General features: G+C 41.9%; 1 protein-coding gene across 9 annotated transcripts in view; it reads right to left on the bottom strand.

Annotated features, from left to right (window-relative positions):
• Window positions 1-19,030, bottom strand: part of LOC121892375 (receptor tyrosine-protein kinase erbB-4-like) — a 270,376-nt gene that overhangs the window by 213,148 nt on the left and 38,198 nt on the right. For 2 of the 9 annotated variants that reach the window (XM_042405407.1, XM_042405405.1), the window contains exon 1: window positions 14,917-15,097. The exons of the other annotated variants lie outside the window; for them this stretch is intronic. The gene's annotated coding sequence lies outside the window, so the exon portion shown is untranslated. Of the gene's footprint in view, window positions 1-14,916; window positions 15,098-19,030 lie in introns of those variants that run through there. 9 annotated transcript variants of the gene reach the window in all.

The following is a 19,030-nucleotide window of genomic DNA, read 5'->3' as shown; positions in this document are numbered from 1 at the left end:
TGTGTTTGTTGTCTCTGATCAGATGCAAAACGCACTGAAAGGATTAAGCTGTGTGCCACCAAGCCGGCATGCACGATAGCATATCTCCTCCTACATCGCGGCTGATCTGCTCTTAATAACAGGTAAGTACTTTGCAAAAGCATGACCCCATCAATCGATGCCTGTCCTCACCGTGGGGGTGGAGGGGTCTGATCGGCAGAAACATGCAAAAACATCTACATACACATGTTCACAGAGACACAATATCACACACTGTGTAGCGAGCAAAGACAATAGCAATTTGGAGATAGCATCTGGGCAAGCCCAGGCCGCAATCTCCTCGACATGAGTGATGTCCGTTCATTTCCCTCTGGGGAAAGAAAGAGCTGGGGAGTCTTGCTGCGACTTCGACCGCAAGGAGGAAAATCATTGCATTACTGTATAGAGCCATATGGTGTACCTAACTCCTAAGGGGTTGGGGGCGGTGGAGGGGATATGAATAAGGCTACAAAAGAAAAACATATTGACTAAGATATGCTTTCAAGGAAAATTAATATACAGTACAAGGAGTAGCTGCTCCAGGGCTTTTACAGTAGGCCTGGATGCCACTTTCAATGACAATCAACATGGCATAAAAAATGTCAAACAATAACAAGAAGAGAGGTCATGGAGAAATACAACAATGGGATGTCCATGCCAATAACAGCCACAGAGAGTACTGTGCTGACATGGTGGAATATACATGCAGAGGGAGGAAAAAGCAATAAATCTTTTAAGTTGTTTGGTGCATTCGTGCTGTACTGTACCAGTAAAGCAGGACTCCACAATGAGATTCAAGGACCAGCTGACCTGCATTTTGTGATTTAAATTAGAAAGGTGCCTTCTGAATGATATTAGAACATACAGGTTATAATGGCCATGGTTTAGGATGCTGTATTAAACTGTACCACACTGAGGTCAAGGTTGTTTCATGAATACAAATGCACTTAATATGACCGATTAAGTGTGTGTTGCATCAGCAGTTGGTCGTTCGCTAAGCACTACTTTCCTCAGTATCTGATACAGACACATACAGCATACAGTTTGTGGCAGAATTACTACCCAAAATGTCACTTTTTCCACAGTTTTTACAAGTTTACATTGTCTACTTGCTAAGTTATGATTGGACAATTGCTGTTTGGGGTGGGTTTTTAGTGCAACAGTCCATTGGTGATACCTGTGATGGCACCTTCCTGCCTTCTCTAACAGTCTTAAAAAACCCTTCTAATAATTTGAAAGATCATAATTTTGGACTTTTTTTACAAGTACAGACTAAAGGCAGACTCTGTCTCTGTATTAAGCATCATAACACAAATAGTGCCATGCTCTTTAAATTAAAAAAAGAAGAGGTACAAAATACCCCTGACAATCCACTACTACTACTACACTTTACCTAGTCCACATTAACTAACTGTGCACAACAGTGGATGGCTTATGGTTCCAAATTTGCCTGTAATCGGTGGGAGTCTTCCACTGAAAATCTTACAAGATTGCTTTGGATGAGTAAAATGGAGGGGGTTTCGATTAAAGTAAACATCCTGAAGCACTAGAAAATGTTGGCTCCATAAAGCCAGCAGCAGGAAAAAATGCCAACCCCACACAAACCGTTCCATCAACAAACAATATCATGAAAATGAAATTTTACTGAGGGATAGAAGATGGAAACAAAAACACCATCATCCTCTTTGATAAGAGCTGTCGCTGCTTTCCAGCAGCTGAAAGTATGTCAGAGCAAATCATATTAGTAGTAAAACTTGAGTATATTTGTGAATATGCAATGGAAATGTATTATTTCATACTTTGTTAACATTGCCTGTTAAAGGATATCAATTACACTTACAATCAATGGGTCAAAAATGCCTTCTCACAAATGATTCTGATGTACTGAAAGTCAAATAATCTGAAAGCACTATTTTGGGTTTATTTGTGCCCCTGCAAGAAATATGAAAGACCAGAGCTTTCGACTGTCAACCCTTTCATCACCTTCCCTCCCACAAGCCTCCAGAAGAACAATTGGAAATCATCCAGCAAATCAAACCAGCCCCTGTGTTTGTTTTTGATAGGACGCAGGTGCCGGGAACACAATCCGTTCCCTGCCAGACTCGATATATGTAATAGACTGAAACAATAGACGATCAGAGACAATGCAACAGCCGCATTATGTTTGTCCTTGTCACATCACATCAGTCTGGATGGTGCTGACTAGAGAGGAGCCTCTTTTCACATGTGAGGTTCGTCCACACTTGCCATGCCAGGGGGTGGCTGGCACATCATCAAAGCATGTGCGTACTTCTCTCCATCAGGGTTTGGCTGATACAGGCTTTTGAAATGTGATAACATTATTTTTGGCCCTCAGCTGATTATAGCTGGTACTTCATGTTGCCCCATTTTTAGTATCCCTGATAGGGATACCCTAAAAGTATTTTTAGAATCTGTAGGTATATTGACTGAATATGTTGGTATTTTTATATTATCTTTTAGGATGAGAATACCTTTCAATGCCTACATGTTGATGCATCTTCATTCTATCTGAAGGCACATTAAACAGGACAGTTAAAGAATATCTGTGGTACTCTAGAGTAGGTCAGGTCAAAAATACACCTTTAAACATCTCTAAAGATGGGTGACTAGTCTAGCTAAAGCCTATGCAGCACATCTTCTGTCACATTGTGAGGTATGAATAATAATAATAATAATAACAATAATAAACCTTATTTGTATAGCACCTTTCCAAAACTATACAGGGTAAACAACAGGAATCATGAAAGTGTTAATCGTGAAAACAATAAGAATAATAGCACCATAAATAAAACAGTAAATAATATAAGGAAAGAAAACATAAACACAGCAAAAAAACATAATAAAAATGACAACAAAACAAATGGTGTGGGAAAGGTAAGATAGAAGGATCACAGGAAGGCTCAACTATAAAAGTGTGTTTTAAGAAGAGACTTACATGAAGAAATACACTTTGCCCTCCTAAGCTCCTCTGCAAGGTTGTTCCAAAGCCTGAGGGCCCTGATGGCAGACACTCTGTCACCTTTGTTTTTTAGTCTGGATTTAGGAACCACCAGGAAAGCAGCATTTGAGGACCTCAGGTCCCATGATGGCACATGGGGAGTTAAAAGGAAATATAACTTGGAGCAGGCCATTCCTGGCTTTAAAAGTGATAAGTAAGATTTCAAAATCGACTCTAAAACTAACAGACAGCCAGTGCAAAGATGAAAGGATAGGTGTAATGTACTCTTGTTTTCGGGTACCTGTTAAATCCTAGCGGCTGCATTTTGGATTAATTGTTGAGAGACTTTTTGCTGCAGACGGAGAAAATCGAGTTGCAATAATCTAGCCTCAATGAAATAAAAGCATGAATGACTGTTTCGAGGTTTCTGGTAGACAGAAATGGCTTAATTTTAGAGATTTTCCTAAATTGAAAAAGGCATGACTCTATATCAGATTTGATGTGGCTGTTCAAAGTGAGGTTGCTGTCAATTAACACACCAAGGTTTCTACACTGCAGAGTAATAAGATGAACCCAGTGTGTTCATTATTTGAGAGGAGTCAGTGCCAACTAGAAGTATGAGTTGTAGGAAATTTTGAGCCATTCATTTATGAATGTTTATAAGTGAAGAAATTTCATTGAAGTTATTGGGGTCACAGCTGAGGTAAACCTGGGTATCGTCTGTATAAAAATAACTGATGTGTGATCATATGAGGTGTCCCAAAGGCAGCGTGTAAATGGTAAACAGAATTGGGCCAAAAACCGAACCCTGAGGAACCCCACAAAGCATCCTAGAGGTGGAAGACCTAGACTCAGCAATTTCAACACAGAAAGTCCTGTTGTAAGGTATGACTTATACCATTCAAGGGCCATGCCACTGATACCAACCCATTGCTCTGAATGGGACAAGAGGTTGGTGTGATCAACTGTATCAAACGCTGCACTTAGATCTAGGGGTACTAAAGTGGAGGGATGTCCAGCATCAGAGAGACATGGTCAAAGACATCAAAACGAGTATAAGGCCTAGTGGGTACAAATACTGAAGCAGGATCTACGGATGAGGTAACACTCTGGTGAATGAAGGAGATCTTTTGAGCAAAGAAGTTTAAAAACTCATTGCAGGTTTCAGGAGTGGCGTCTACAGAAGGGACAGGGAGAGCATCAGTGGCATGGCTTACAATGTTAAAAATGTCTTTTCAGGAAACTATTTTTTGTTAATTTTATGATTTGTTATGTGACCAACTTATATTTTGTTTTAGAAAAGTGCAATATAAATAAACACTTCTAAATAAATAAGGTATATTTCCATATTTCTATATTTGCTACTTGTCTTCATCTGGAAATCAATTGAATCTTTTTTTAATGCTACTGTTAGAGCTTTGAGGAGCATTTAGCCCAGTGCAGAAGGCGTAATGTGTCAAAGGTTTGACTGCTTGGGACAGAGTGAACATTTGGATGGACAACTGTTAATTACACTGCAGGAGTGGTGCAAGAAGATTCAATAGATGTCTGTTCATGGAGTGAAAATGTGTCAGAATTGTGTGCCTTTAAGCCCCATATCGGCCACATACATTATATCAGCAGAGGGATGGATCGGTCTAACCCTCAACTCCACACCTCATCCAAAATTAGAGCATGGAGTGGATTTCAAAATGGCCTGTCATGTCCAGCGCATGAGTGCTCACTGGAAAGTTAAAAGCGGACTGGCACACAAATCCCCCTTACCCTTGTTTACTGTAAATTATGTGCGGTTGCCGAGCAACAACAGAAACTCTTGAGTGTCGGCCTGCAGGATGCCTTGCCCGTTCACAATGGCCAAAGTTGCAGATCATTAACAGAGGATATTCGCGTGTATAGCGTGTATCGATGGACAGCCAACTAATATACACATACACCATAGTGTTTTGTGTCCTTAGTGTCTATAACCTTGGTGTGTGGTTTTAGTGTGCTCTTGCCTGTTTTGTTGCTACAAGGCTTGTTTTCTCTTAGTCCTTGGTGCTCTGGCAGTCCAATTGTCATAAAAGCCACAAGGACAAGAGCACAGGACAGCTCAGATTGTATCCATTCTATCACCAAGGTGTGGGGTAAAAACGTGTTTGTGCAGCGAAATGTCCTAAACTTAAAATCCACCTTGAAACACGTCAGGCTTTAAAGGAGAGCTGAGATGGAAAAAAAGAAAAAAAAAACAACCCTTGAACCGAGTTGATGCGGCGCAAATCAAATCAACATTTCAAAAACTTCACTTTAAAATCTGGAAATTGATTACTTGGCCTTCCTGTGGCTTCATAAATTGGCTCTGGAGCAGAGGGTGAAATCGTGTTACAATTAGTCTTGTAGAGGTGGGCCCAGCTGCTGCAATATGAACCTTGGTTTATGAGAGCAGCTGTAACCAGAATGGGGAGAGAATATTGAGAGACTCCTACCATGCCTTTACCTATCGGAGGAATGTCTGTAGCCACAGGGTTCAAGAACAAATAACCACTATAACACCATCGATATCTGCTAAGTATTGATCTACCACCACCTCTGGCTTTCCCGGGTGAAATAAACAAGCAACCTCGGACAGTAAACTGCAGGTATATTTTTCTACTTAGGTCTGAATTTTGTGTGTAAAATTCCCTTTTTCCCCATCTGTGGGCTGAGCTGCGAGACGATTTTTAATACAAGAGAGATTTAGTGGCTGTATAAAAGACAGACAATAATAAAAAGGACACATGAAACATACCTTGGTCTGTCTGCTCCCTCCCCCCATCACCCTTTCAGTTATTCAACAGCTGACAGAGTCCAGCAGGTGGCACATGGTCTTGTGGGTTATGTGTATGCATGCGTGGTTAAAAATACCTTGACCCTGACACTAGTCTGAATGCCCCTCACATAGCAGAGATAGTCCACCCGGTGCCCCAACTGTGCCTCCTCCATTCCAGCAAATGCCTGGTTTATACACACAGCATTCATGCATGTTTGGACTGTTTGGGAGGTCATTTCAAATTTCGTCGGGAAACCCTTCAAGCAGCCAACAGTCCAATTAACCTGCAGTCCAATCTATTCAATCCAAGTACAATTATACACCAGACTGGTGCATTATTTGAGAGAAATGTAAGGCAGAGTTGCTTTTAAAGCTTGGAATGGAGGCCATTTTTTGTATGTACACTGCTGGACGTCCTTTGCTCCCTCAAATTTCCTTCCTTTGCCTTTAATTTTCAAGTTTTTTACGGACTGCTGCTCTTGATTCTTGCTCGGTATAAAAGGCGAACAGGCCGACACAAACGAGAAGGCTTTGATAAGATTCAATCCCTGACTCGCATGTGATTAGAGAAGTGGGTACGAACTGTTACATGATCCCTTTGCATTATTAAGGCTCACTTTAATCTACAAATACAGCCAAGTTTTAACAGTTTGTGGCTCAGTGTAGACTGAATAAAGAAAGATTAGCACTGACTTTTGCAAAAAAAAAGAAAAAATTGAAATTCAGCTTTCTTCCGATGTGAGCAGATTTCGACACAATTTGAAAGTGTAATCATTTATGCTTTTTGGTTTAAAGCTCTTTATTTATAGCTGCATTGTAAAGAGACATCTACTCTGCCGAAATGAACCACAGATGTTCAATTAATTGTGTTGTTTCAAGCAATTTAAGCAAAAACAACACTTTTACAGACTGGATCCAATATAGACTATGAACAGTGAACAGTTTGGAAATAAACACTTAAATTATTAATCATAGGGTGGTAATTTCATAGAACTAGACAGATAGGATTTGAGTTCAACTGAAAGGTACTGAAGTTGAGATCTTAACGTAACAAGAGAGGATACAAGATCTGTCTGACAGTATTTATTGAATCTAAAATCTGAGCAAATGAGACTTTGGGTACATCTTAACGTTCCACGCAAGTTTTGAATATCCGAGTCGAAATCCCCAAAGTCTGAACCTATCTTTGAGTCGTCACAGACATCTAAAGATTTTTTTGATTGACAGCAGAATATTTGCAAAGGTGAGCTATGCCAAGACGAGTCATGAGAACGGTTACAAGCAACAGTGGGCTTGAGATGAAACGGAGGCGGCAGAATACAAAGCAAAAAAATGATCTCAACTCGGTTTCATAACTGACCTTATATACCTCACACTACTCCAAATTTGGCATCTATCCCTAATTTTTTTTGGACAAGTACGATTTGTTTACAGGCGAGAGAGCAGGGTGTTGAGATTTGTCACGACCAAATCCAACTTAAGAATCTTTGGTTTACTTGACTAGAAGCTGCAGGGGATTTTTCTAGAAAGCTCGTAGGTTTTTGAGCAGGTTGTAGGTTGCACAATGAAAAAAAAAACTGCCATCCACATTAGAGTGAGGCCTCTCTAAGAAACTCAAAGGTTTAAAAAAGTACTAGGAGTAGTCAAGGTGGGTGAAACTCAACCGCTGCAGTTTTGTATTAAATAAAAAAGCTTCTTTCGATAATGCGGAGGCCTGCTCCAGCCTCATAAAATCACTATGTTGGAACCAGGTTCTTGCTGCAGCTGTGGCACTTTGCAGTGACAGTGAGTGGTGCTCTGTAAGCACTTAGCAAGGCAGGTCCTAGACATCTACCTCCTCCAGAAACAATGGAGGTTTGCGGGGAAGAGACAGCGAGAGGGGCGGCCGATGTCTATTTTAATGCGCAGTGATAGACAGGCTGACAGCGTTGTCGGTGGTAGCGCCCTTGTTGCCTTCTTCTTCCCTGTCCCTTCTCCCTATCTCATCTTCTCTGCACCGGCAAGGTGACGGATCCACTGCTGTGACACGTGGAGTGTATCTGTCACAGGACAAAAAGGCAATCGGTCCAGCCATCCGACCCAATATGGATGCACTTTTCGTCTCGTTGTCACAGGTACTAGGAGGGTCGTGATCAGGGAGGCTGTCGCCCTCCTACACTCACATGACATAACAAATACTCCTTTGCTCGCTCTCTCTTTTCATTTCCAGCTTCTTTGCCTCTATTTTCTTTTCTTTTTTTTTTTTACCTCAGCAGAGTCGTGAGGGAAAGAGGGCTTACCAAGGAGAGTGGGAACGGAAAAGACTGTCTTAAAAGTAATGTTACCATCAAAGAGCGTAAATTTGTATTCCTGAGAGCAGAATTTCCACGTCAATAGCAGCTTTAATATTGAAAAATTCAATAAAACCAGTCAAATTAACAACGCGTACCAAACCACCTCAATTCTTCAATAACAACACTGACACACAAACAGACAGCAGTACGGCTATGTAATAACTGTTTTCTTGTATGCATGGATGCCGCATGGACAGCACAACCAGAGCATTCACATAATACCGAGGACTGGCAGAAAAAAATAAAATAAACAAATAAATAGAAATGGAGACAGCTACTGAGAAAATGTGAGAGCAGGTGCAAGGCTGCCCACCTCTTCTGCTCCGGGAAAACACGACACCTTCCTGACCTCTGTCTGAGACAGACTGGGGAGGGGGGGGGCTGGGGGTGGCAGTGGTGGTGGCGGTGACTCACCCAGTAGGAAAAAAAAAAAATTATTTAAAATAAAATCACAGAAGCTGGGGGGGATCTGGCTGGAGGATTTATTTTCTTGATTTTATCTCGGTTGTTGTTTTTCCTGATGCCTTTTCTGAGTTTCCTGTGAGTCACAAGTGACAAGACAGTTGGTGTAACAAGGACACAGTTAATTTTGGAATCAGGATCGCTTTCATTTCAATAAAAGTCCATTTTGTAAAAAAAAAAAAAAAAAAACAAGGAAACTGATACTGAGTTCCCAGATAAACAGCCCTTCAGATGTGTCGCTGGGCCCGGACGGTGCAGCTCAACCATCGATAAAGATAGGCAGCTCACATCACATCACATCACATATAGACCCTACCGCATCCAGCCAGCCTCTCCCAGGAAGCCCCCCGGGGAGGAGAGGGAAGAGGTATCAAAGGCTCAGCCGAGGGAGGGGCGATGGGAGAGCAGAATCAAACTCGCTCCCACTGAACGGAGAGAAGAGCGGAGGAGGATAGGAGGTGGGGATGGGAGGCGGGAGGGGTTTGTGTGACCAGCTTTCTGCCCATTCGGTGCCAAGTTTCTCTCTCTGTATATTGTTCTCTTCTCTTTATCTCAGTCTCCCTCCCTCTCGCTTTTGAAGCCACGGTAAACACAGGTGTTTTTGCCTTTACTCCAGGGGCTCCCCGCTCTCTGCGGGATATTGGAACGACTCCGGCAAAGTTCCCATTTTTGTTTTACCACTGCTGTCTTTGCACCACCTGTCTGTATAGAGGCATTTGAGGACTATATATGCCCCCCTCCCCCCTCTCCCCCAACACACACGCACACTTTAACAGTCCTACAGTTTGAGTGACTTACTAAAATGTCTTTTACTGTCCAGCTGTCATAACCAAAAGGAGGGAGGTGCTGACATACTCGCTGTGGTCGCCTTCAGCTGTTGCACTCACAACAAAGAACGCTGGCTTTGAGTGCTTTGGGGGTTTTTTTGCCCTGGCTTTCACCTTCCAGGCTACATATAGGCTGCATTTCCATATGATTGGTGGAGTTTGTAAACAAAGTCTGCAGACACTACTTAAAGAAATAACATTTTGGGAAATATGTTAAATTCCCTCTGTCCAAATTAGATTAAAAAAAAAAAAAAAGATACCTTTCTCATCTGTATATAGCCTAAAGGCAGCAGCTGGTTAGCATAGCTTAGCATAAAGACTGGAAGCAAGAGGAAACAGCTAGGTTGGCCCAGTGCAAAAGGAATAAAATCTGCCTACCAGCACCTCAAAAGCTCACAAATGAACAACTTTTATCTCCTTTGTTTAATCCATACAAAAGCTGAAGATTAAAAATGACAGCTAAGCTAACTGGCTTCTAGCTATAGCTTTATATAGACATGAGAATCTTCTCATCTAACTATCAGTAAGAGAGCAAATGAGCGTAATTTTCCAAAATATTGAACTATACCTTCATGGAAAGAAAAAAGAAAAGGAAAGGTGGAGAAAAAGAAAATGTAAGCTAACTGAAAATTGTTAAGGTTGTAAATTGAACATCTATATTAACTCCCTATGAAACTAAATGTAGGCTATTGTTGCATTATCTTGTTAAGGTATTTATGATGTGTTATTTGCTTGGTTGATATAAATTAAAGAAGTAGAATTCACTTGTTTGCCCTCTGGCAACAGCTCTAGTCTTTACTGTTTATCTCCCACTTCTGTAACCACACCTACGCATTCTTGCTGTATATGCATGTAAATGTAACTGTACAGTATGTGCCGGACCAAGCTCTGCCAAGTCGGGAAAGAGGGTATCTATGGGCCATGTATTTACTGTGTATGTGCATGACCGGGTGCCAGCACTGAGGCCTGGCACGAAGCAAGTAGTGCCACCAAGAGGGGCAGGTGCACTGGGGCATTGTCCATCTGGCCATAGTGGGCAGGACAGGTGCTACCTGTCAGCAGTGAGGGAGAGAGAGGTGTAGACAGAAAGGGAAAGTGGGAGAGAGAGAGAGAGAGGTCCTCATCACGGCTATTGTTCAGAGTTGGGAGTTCAGAGCTGTGATGTATAATTGAGTGGCAAGAATCAGGCTGAATTCCTTTGAAAGCAAAAATAATGAAAAGGTATGTAGTCTGTCATATGTGCTCATGTTTATTGTCCTCTCTCTCACTCGTGAAAGCTCTCTCTCACACATACTGGCACACACACACGTAAATAAACATAAGCTGCCATGCGTTTGCCTGTGAATACATCCAATACAGATGTGCACACGCACACATAATTCACCTCATTACATCGTCGCTGTCAACCGGGCAGATTTTCTCCATTATCCGCGGAGATGAGGGAAACAGGCAGTCGGTCAGAGTCGTTAGCCAAAGCTTTATAAGCTCACGGTGAACCTACCTGGTGTGGAACAGCCGAGCTCGACAAAACTGGACACTAAATTGCCAATCAGCAGAAAACCCCTGCTCCTTCTGGCTTGCACACACCTGTGCGCCGACTTTCTCCACCTTTGCCCTGTCTGTCTGTCAATTTGTGAAGCACCTCTCCATTAGGTGGGCGCTGACGTGGCAACTCTTGGCCTGAAAGCAATGTTGATACTCATCATTGCTGCTAACAGATTTCATGCCGGACCACTCATAACCTGGGGAGCCAGTTTGCCAGAGTTATTTTCTCACTCCATTACGTTGCAAATAGAAAACAACAGTGTGTAGTGAGTCTGCTTTACACAATACAGGGCTGCTACAAGCGAGTTGGCAGCAGTCATGCATTGTTGTGACTGCTTGTCTTTCCAGGCAATTCCAGAAGTGCTTTAAACTGCGCCCTAGTCAATGTGCATGGCGCCATGAATACATTTCAAGGGCTGCGCCAGATGCTTTGCAAAAGGCGTCGTCCCCGACTCGCGCAGCAGCGCTCGCACTCAATCTATCTTTCAGGGGACTGAAACAGGCACAGCGCTATCAGTGTGTATCATTTCTGCTTCACATCCATCAGCGAGCTGCTGTTCGCCAACCATCAGCGAGCGCCCTGTGAGAGCACGCAGCACTTCCCCTTCCACTTGTGTGTGGCGTTTGGCGGCAGCGCGGCAATTTGCCTCTGATTGTTTCCCATTTTCCCTCGGCGAGTTCAAGCTCAGACGCAGACGGAGAGCGAGAAGAGGGAAGCGGGTGCGGGGCTGGGAAACGAGGATGGTTAAATGGAACACATACACAAACGTTCGCATACAAACCCAGACGGTTGCCCTCGCACACACAGAGGTAGAGGCCATGTGCCATGAGGCCATTTTTCATTGTTATTATGACCGGGCACAGAAAGCTTAACGTTAACACAGCTGACCTCTAAAGCAGGTCACCATTACAGAGAGAACAAATGTGTGTGTGTGTGTTTGTGTGTGTGTTAGAGTTTGATTTTGTTGTTTAGGAGCACTGGCCGCTACCACACACGTGCCTTAGCACTCATGCAATAACTCATCCGTCTGCCCTAGAGAATGGAGCAGCCCAGCTATTTCTGCTTACAGTCATTACCATCACCGTCAACATTACCTCCTCCACGACTGCCCCCTTCAACCCCACACCACCCAAGAATCTCACAAACAGACACACACACACACAGCTTGTTGTTCTGCAAAAGTGTGGACTCATTGGCAGGCGGTGTGAATAACAGGAATTGCAGGGAATACTAAATCCAAAAAGGGTCAATGTTATGCACTCTCACACTATAGATAGAACATGGCCGAGGTCTTCGCTCCGCCGTTTCACATACTCCACTAACGAGAGGAGACCTGCCGAGAAGCAGTTGGTAAAAACTCCAATATAAAGCAGATCTTCACTTTTTCAATTACACATGAATAATTGAGTTCCAAAATAAGATATAAGTAACACTTCCTCCTTCAACATGACTGATAGCACAAAATACAAATAAGTACTTTTTTAAAGAATCCTCCTGGAAAATGAAGTTTCTTGGGATCCTCCGCCTGACAAAATGATAACTCTTGTAAGGAGTAGTTGCTCTAGATTTTACAGATACTGAATAATGAATTCAATGAGCTCAATAATTGAACTTCAGGTACTGGTTTTACCCCTCCAAAAAAATATGTAGCACATAATTTCACATATACTCAACAGAGGAGATCCAGGATAATGCTCTACTCGTGCTCCTATGCAGGCAGCTCGACTATTTACAGGCTTTTTTACAAAACTAATCCACTTATTAATTCATAATAGGAGCAGTAATTCCTTATCAGACGATTAACTTGAAGCACCTTACGCTATGCATGTATCAAATGGGAACTACAGTTGGTTCACTATCAAGGCTTTGGACAGAGACAAGTGTGCACAATGTGGGCTAAATATATGCCAGTGCCCAGTCCAGCCATGACCTCCAGTGACCCCTATCACTGCAATAATAACCACGGAATGAATTGTTAACATGTTTGCTAAATTGAACGGGAACCTTTTTTAGTTTCTTTCCATTGTGGTCCAGGAGTGGGCTTTGTTGTCCTGATAAACACAAACATTAGTTGCCAGGAGTTTTTAAATGATGCCATATGGGAGGATATCTCTGAGTTTGTGTGCGTGCGTGTGTGTCTGTGTGTGTGTGTGTGTTTCCGCAGTCGCAGCAGCCAGCGCAGCAAGACTCTTTCAAGTGAACAGCCAAATAAAGTTAAAGGCAGTTAGATAGCGAGGGAGGCACACTGCCAGAGGTCACACCGCTTTGGATGATAATCTGTCTCCCTTTTTTTTTTCCCCCCAGTTTCCCCCAAACCACCTTAAATGGAGACAACTCATGTACAAGTTATTTATATTGGGACTGTCTGCAGACACACGCTGAAAAAAATATTCATGGTATGACCAGATTAGTGACATCTGAGAACAGATTGAAACTCACTTTTCCCTCTAGACGGGCCCTGCAGGGTTTAAAAGACTGACAAAGCAAATTTTCTGCTAATGCTGTTGCAGTGTAGAGCTCACTACCCCGACGTTAATGAGCCCATGACTATCAAAACCATCGAAAGGAGGGTGGAAATTGGTCGATTTCTTCTAAAGTGTTCTGCAATCATCTTTTATGAAGTGACTTTAAGGAGATGTGAGAGCAATTAGTGGAAACAGCCTCAAACCTCCTTGATAATAGACAAACACGCTGATGACTGTGACTGCCTATGTATTCCACGGAGAGTCCGACTAAGCAGCATTACACAATTCTCTAAACATAGAAAGCGCTGTAAGAACAAGTAAAAGAACAAATTAAATGTACATATTGAACCCAAGGGAACATTAGAAGCAAGAATAGCTGCTGCAGCACTTAATAGCCACTCTTATGATGTATATTAGCAGGATTAGTTATACAGTAGTTATTGCAGCATCTGAAAGGTTTTTTGCTTAGTCACAGTTGTTCTCCCAGGTACAACAAAAACAGGCTGGAGAGAGAACACGTCGAGAAAACACACAGCGAGAGTCAAACGATGCTAATGGGTTGTACACCCTGCGATGTTTGAGTTTACTCGGATCCATATTTTACCTTCACATAACACGCAGTATTGTTATAGAATGCAACAGCAGTTGTGTTTGCACCCCAAGCAGAGGATTGCTAGCGGGGAAAATACAGGAGATAATTAGGTAAATATTGGACTTTTGGGCCCGCAGTGCGATCATTTGGCTAGAAAACACTTACATAATGCACAGGCTGTTTGGAGAAATGTGATAAGACATTTTATGGTTTTGTTGATGGCTTTAACAGTTTGGGAAAGGGTACGATTTAAAATATAGAGGATAAGTTGAATGGACAGGCTTCAAGTCTATGTTAAAACAATACTCACATGCTAATATGTAGTATAAAAAGAGATGGTGGACAAAATCCACCATTACAATTTGATTTGACTAAGATCTGTGGATTTTGTCCCCCATCACTTTACACTTTAAGAACGGTCAGTATGGACAGGAGGAGTTACTACAGCAACCAATTACCATCTAAATTTACATGCCTGCTCTCTCAATTATCATTTTACAGTATGTCATGGCATACCTGTTAAAATGAACTGATAACACCGATGCATGGGAGGTGAATTGGTGAGGGATCCAATATAATTTTAAATTAGTATGTGCTATTATTAGTACTATAACTTCAAATTGAGCGTATGACTCTGACTACGGTGCAGAGAAGCCTGGTGAGTTTACTGTTAAAGTGAGTTTATAACTCCCATGCATCTTACTGAACACAACTATAGCCCCTTCCAATTAAGTATGTAACATAACATGAGGAAATACAAAACCAGAAGATTTTGAATGTAATAACAGAAGAAAATATTTATTTCAAAACCAGGTTTTCCCTCAATACCTCATAAAATAAATAACACCCGGGGTTTACGGTACCATATTGTTGGCGCGCTTGTTGGAGCTCATTCGAATCCTCATGATAAGTATTTTATCTGTACTCACTGTTCCTTGGAAACTCAGAAAGCTGGCAGCAAGCAGTTTTCACACCCTCTGTCTAGCGGTGAGCGGTGTGATGGAGAAACCTGTCCTGAGGCTCTGTTCACCTGCATAAAGCAAGTTTCTCTGGCATGCAGGGACACGTCCCGAACACCTCTGCTGCAGCAGTGTGTGTGGTAGCATCCGAAGCACACTATACAAACATCCACAAACACATACAACAAACTTCTTATCTTTTTAACTATAAATATTCATATGATAACAGTTCACAGATAGTGTCAATACTCACTCGGAAACTTTTTGTTCCCCTCTACACAGTCTCCTCTCATCCCAGCTAGCAAGGGCTACAGCTAGCTAGCAACAGGCGTTTTTGGTGGCATTACTACAGAAAACAGCTCCAAACACGACTCACTCTCCTGTTTTACAGGGTTACAAACTGGTAATAACAACTGTATGTATGTAACTAACTAGTCTAGGAACTCGGTAGCTTACAATACTCATCTCTGACTGACTGGCTATCCAATAAACAACAGAAAAATAGGACATGATAAGTTCAAAGACTGCTCTAAATGGAGAATACTTTGATTAAACAAAAAATTAAACCAGAGGTTACTGAGCCAGTACATACAGTAGGCTACATATCAGCATGAACTTGAAAAAGTTTGAACCTATCCTTTCATCTGTCCATTATTTTATTTTAGTAGTTAACATTACCTCAACCAGCTGCAACATTAAAATGCAACATACATGCAAGAGTACTTTTTGTTGCTAATACTTGCTAGTACTTTTACTTATGTGAAAATGTGAATGCAGGTGTACTGTCTCTACCTTTATCTAAGTAAATGATCTGAACAATTCTTCCATCCCCTGGAGTTAATACAGGAATTAGAAGAAGTTGCCCAGATACTTTGGAAAGTCTCACCCAAGAAAAACACAGGCAAACAATCCCAAACAAGGAAAAAGCTGAGAAATCCTCCCCTCAAATATATTAAGCACAGAGGATAATCCATCCAGTCCAGCAGTGGCTACAGACCACACTAGAGTTCATAAAAATCAGATAATTGAAAAACCACAGCCTCACCTCCTTCCCTAGCTCTACTTCCTTTCAACCCCTGCCAAGTGTAACTGCAAGCGAACAAATAAAAATCTCAGACAGCTATTAATAATTTATTTGCCCGATATCGACTCTTATACCATTGTGGGGTTTTTTTTTTTTTCCTTTTTGCAGCTCATTAGAAGCTGGCCAGCTTGGCACAGTAATTGGTCAATAGGGGTGATAGATGACTGCCACGCATGAGCTCCTAAATCCTCGTGCGTGGAAGAATGAGAATAGTTCCCTCTGTAACTTCTTTTCACCTCACTTATTATGCGGGATCGCTATGGGGGGATTTTTTTCCCCAACACCACTCCCTCCAGCAGCTATTGAGGCAGGAGTTGGCTTCATGAGAGCTATATTGGTCCATATTTTTACAGCACCACTGTTATATCAATTCGTTGTATGATATGAGAGATATGGAAGTAAGATGGTCTCTCCTTGGAGGATTGTACTTTAATTCAAAAACCTCCCCTTTTGCAGTCTATCCAGGATTGATGATATTGTACAAAATAATAATAAAAAATAATGTCAACACTCCTGCAACGAAAATCAATGCAGAAACCTTGAAAAACACTGTTTCCTCGAACACGCTTGAGTCCGAGAGGAATAACAAGCAGCTCCGAACAGGGCAAGCAGGGAAGGGAGTATATGTCATATATCATAAGAGGGAGCGGAGACAAAAGCAAACTATCCCACATATGGCTGAATAATGAGTACTTGCAGACAAAACATTCACACATATCCATGGCGACCACACGTCTCTGAAGACAGCAGGGGAAAATAACCACATGCGAACGAGTAAGTGCAAACACGCACATAAACCTGCACATACACACTACAGGACATGACATAGACGAGTACTTACTGTTCTGTTCAATCTATAAATGTCTTTTCCCTGTCATCCATCATGTCTCCACCCACCACCCCCACCCTCCCCCCTTTGTCCGTCACCTCTTGTCCTCCAACATGAACCCAGGAGAGCCTGTACAGTGCGGATATGTATGTATGTGTGTGTTTGAGAGTGCAATGGCTTGTGACGGTTGGAGTCCTAACCCGGTCATTGTCCTACTGGTGTAATGGGCCTAATGCACAACCTTTTACACACACACTCAAGCCTGAATGTGTCTCCTCTCGGGTGTATGCATGCGCAAATGCACTTGCAAAACACACTGCCCTCAGGTCAGAGCCCCATACCCAACGGGGGCTGCCAGGGGGCAAGTTTTTGTCGAGAAGGAGAGCCCCCTAGGTGCACAAAGAGCGAGCCAAACCCACGGAGGGCTCTGACCATTCGTCTTCTTAATGGCCCTGTCACATTTCATAATAGATTTTAATTCAGCGATGTGCCACGCAAGGGAAAACGAGGCCTTTATGATCCGACAATGGCCCGAACAGAGAGATGTGGCCGGAATCCAAAAACAGTGGCTCAGACGAGAGGTGGGAGGGACGTGAGCAACAGGCAGATTTATGGTTGTCAAAGTTGGGACGGCCTAGTTTCAAATCATTTACAACTCTGTGTTCTTTTGCCATAAAAAATAAGCTTTTACATGTCAGTTGGAGTGAAGGCTAATTGCAATTATTTTGTGGATTGTTGTCACAGTGAAATAAATTAACCATGAAGTGGAATGCTGACACAATTAGACAATTAATCGATACGGGATTTTGAAGTTCCTCCAAATCGCCAGGCACCACACCGGGCCTTACAACATTTGCTGCCCGACCAAGGGTAAACAAATTTGGCAAAAAAAAAGGTGAAGCCATTTGTGCGGTAATTACCTTGAACGTGGCACAGCCTGTCTGCTGTGCATATTTCCTTTTTATTCCTTGTCATACTCACAGCAACAGAATATTGATGTTGAACTAAAGCTGGTCATTGGTACTCAACGTCATCACTTGATTTGTGTGTTCTGGGTTGCAGTTACTTCTATTTATACCCACAGTGTGTTATAATGTACTAACCTACACTATGTTTTGATCTTGAGTTTGTAGGAACACTGTCAATATAAAAATAGTACATGTGGAAAAAAGGTTGCCAACGCCAGAATGATGAATGATGGAAAAATTTGAGCTTTTTTTTTTATAATAAATTATAAATATGCTTGACGTCAGCTGGTTCCAGATACTTATATGCTGATTTTTTCATTGTAATGTGATTATTATTTGAATATCCTTTGGTTTCAGACTAGTTGGTCAGACAAATCATGCAATTTGATGTCTCCTTGGGTTCTGGGAAAGTGCGATGGGCATTTTTCTAGCCTGATAATCAGACTGAAATAACATTTCATTTTTGATGTTTGGAAGGCAGAGTTATTTTGCCCAGACCAATCTGGAGCAAGTGACATATCCGTCCCAACAACGTAATTTTCAATCAACACAGAAGTTGCAGTGGCACTTGTTAAGAGCACTAATATGAAGTCGACTGATTGATGTAAGAGTTTTCGTACAACTTATAACAAACTATATAGTTGTGTTGATCTTTCCCATGTTTGTTCAAATGATTTCTTGCTCTATAGCACAAGAACATGACGTCCCCAATTCTTAATCCTGCTGACCAAGCCTATTTGAATTGTTCAAAAAAAATGGGAGATGTGGGCAGCAATCATTGGTATCTTTATGGAACCTTTATGAAACAAATTGACATTTTATAGACAGATTGATTAACAGGAGACATATCCATAATAAGGTAGTTGCAGCCCTAAAAAAGTAATATGTCCAATAGCATTTCACAAAGCATCGTCCAAAACTTTTGCCTAGGAGTTAAGCTGGTAAACACTCCCAAGTTTTCCTGCATGCACTAAAGCTGCCATCCCACACAAATTCTAAAGATCAATGTGCTCTGAGAAGGAGGTGAGAGTAAATACTGGAAACAAAAAGAACAATTGCAGGATAATGTTTTTTTTTTTGTTGTGTTTTTTTTTTTTTTTTTTGCAGTGGGATCTTCTGAATTTGCATGAAACTGCACCCGTGGGGCTGAGATGGATCAAAATCCACATGCAGAGAACAAACTTAGCAACACAATACACCCAC

Source organism: Thunnus maccoyii, chromosome 24 (assembly GCF_910596095.1).
Source record: "Thunnus maccoyii chromosome 24, fThuMac1.1, whole genome shotgun sequence".
NCBI classification, from domain to species: domain Eukaryota; kingdom Metazoa; phylum Chordata; class Actinopteri; order Scombriformes; family Scombridae; genus Thunnus; species Thunnus maccoyii.
The sequence above is the reverse complement of the archived record's forward strand: the minus strand, read 5'-3'. Positions and strand labels throughout refer to the sequence as shown.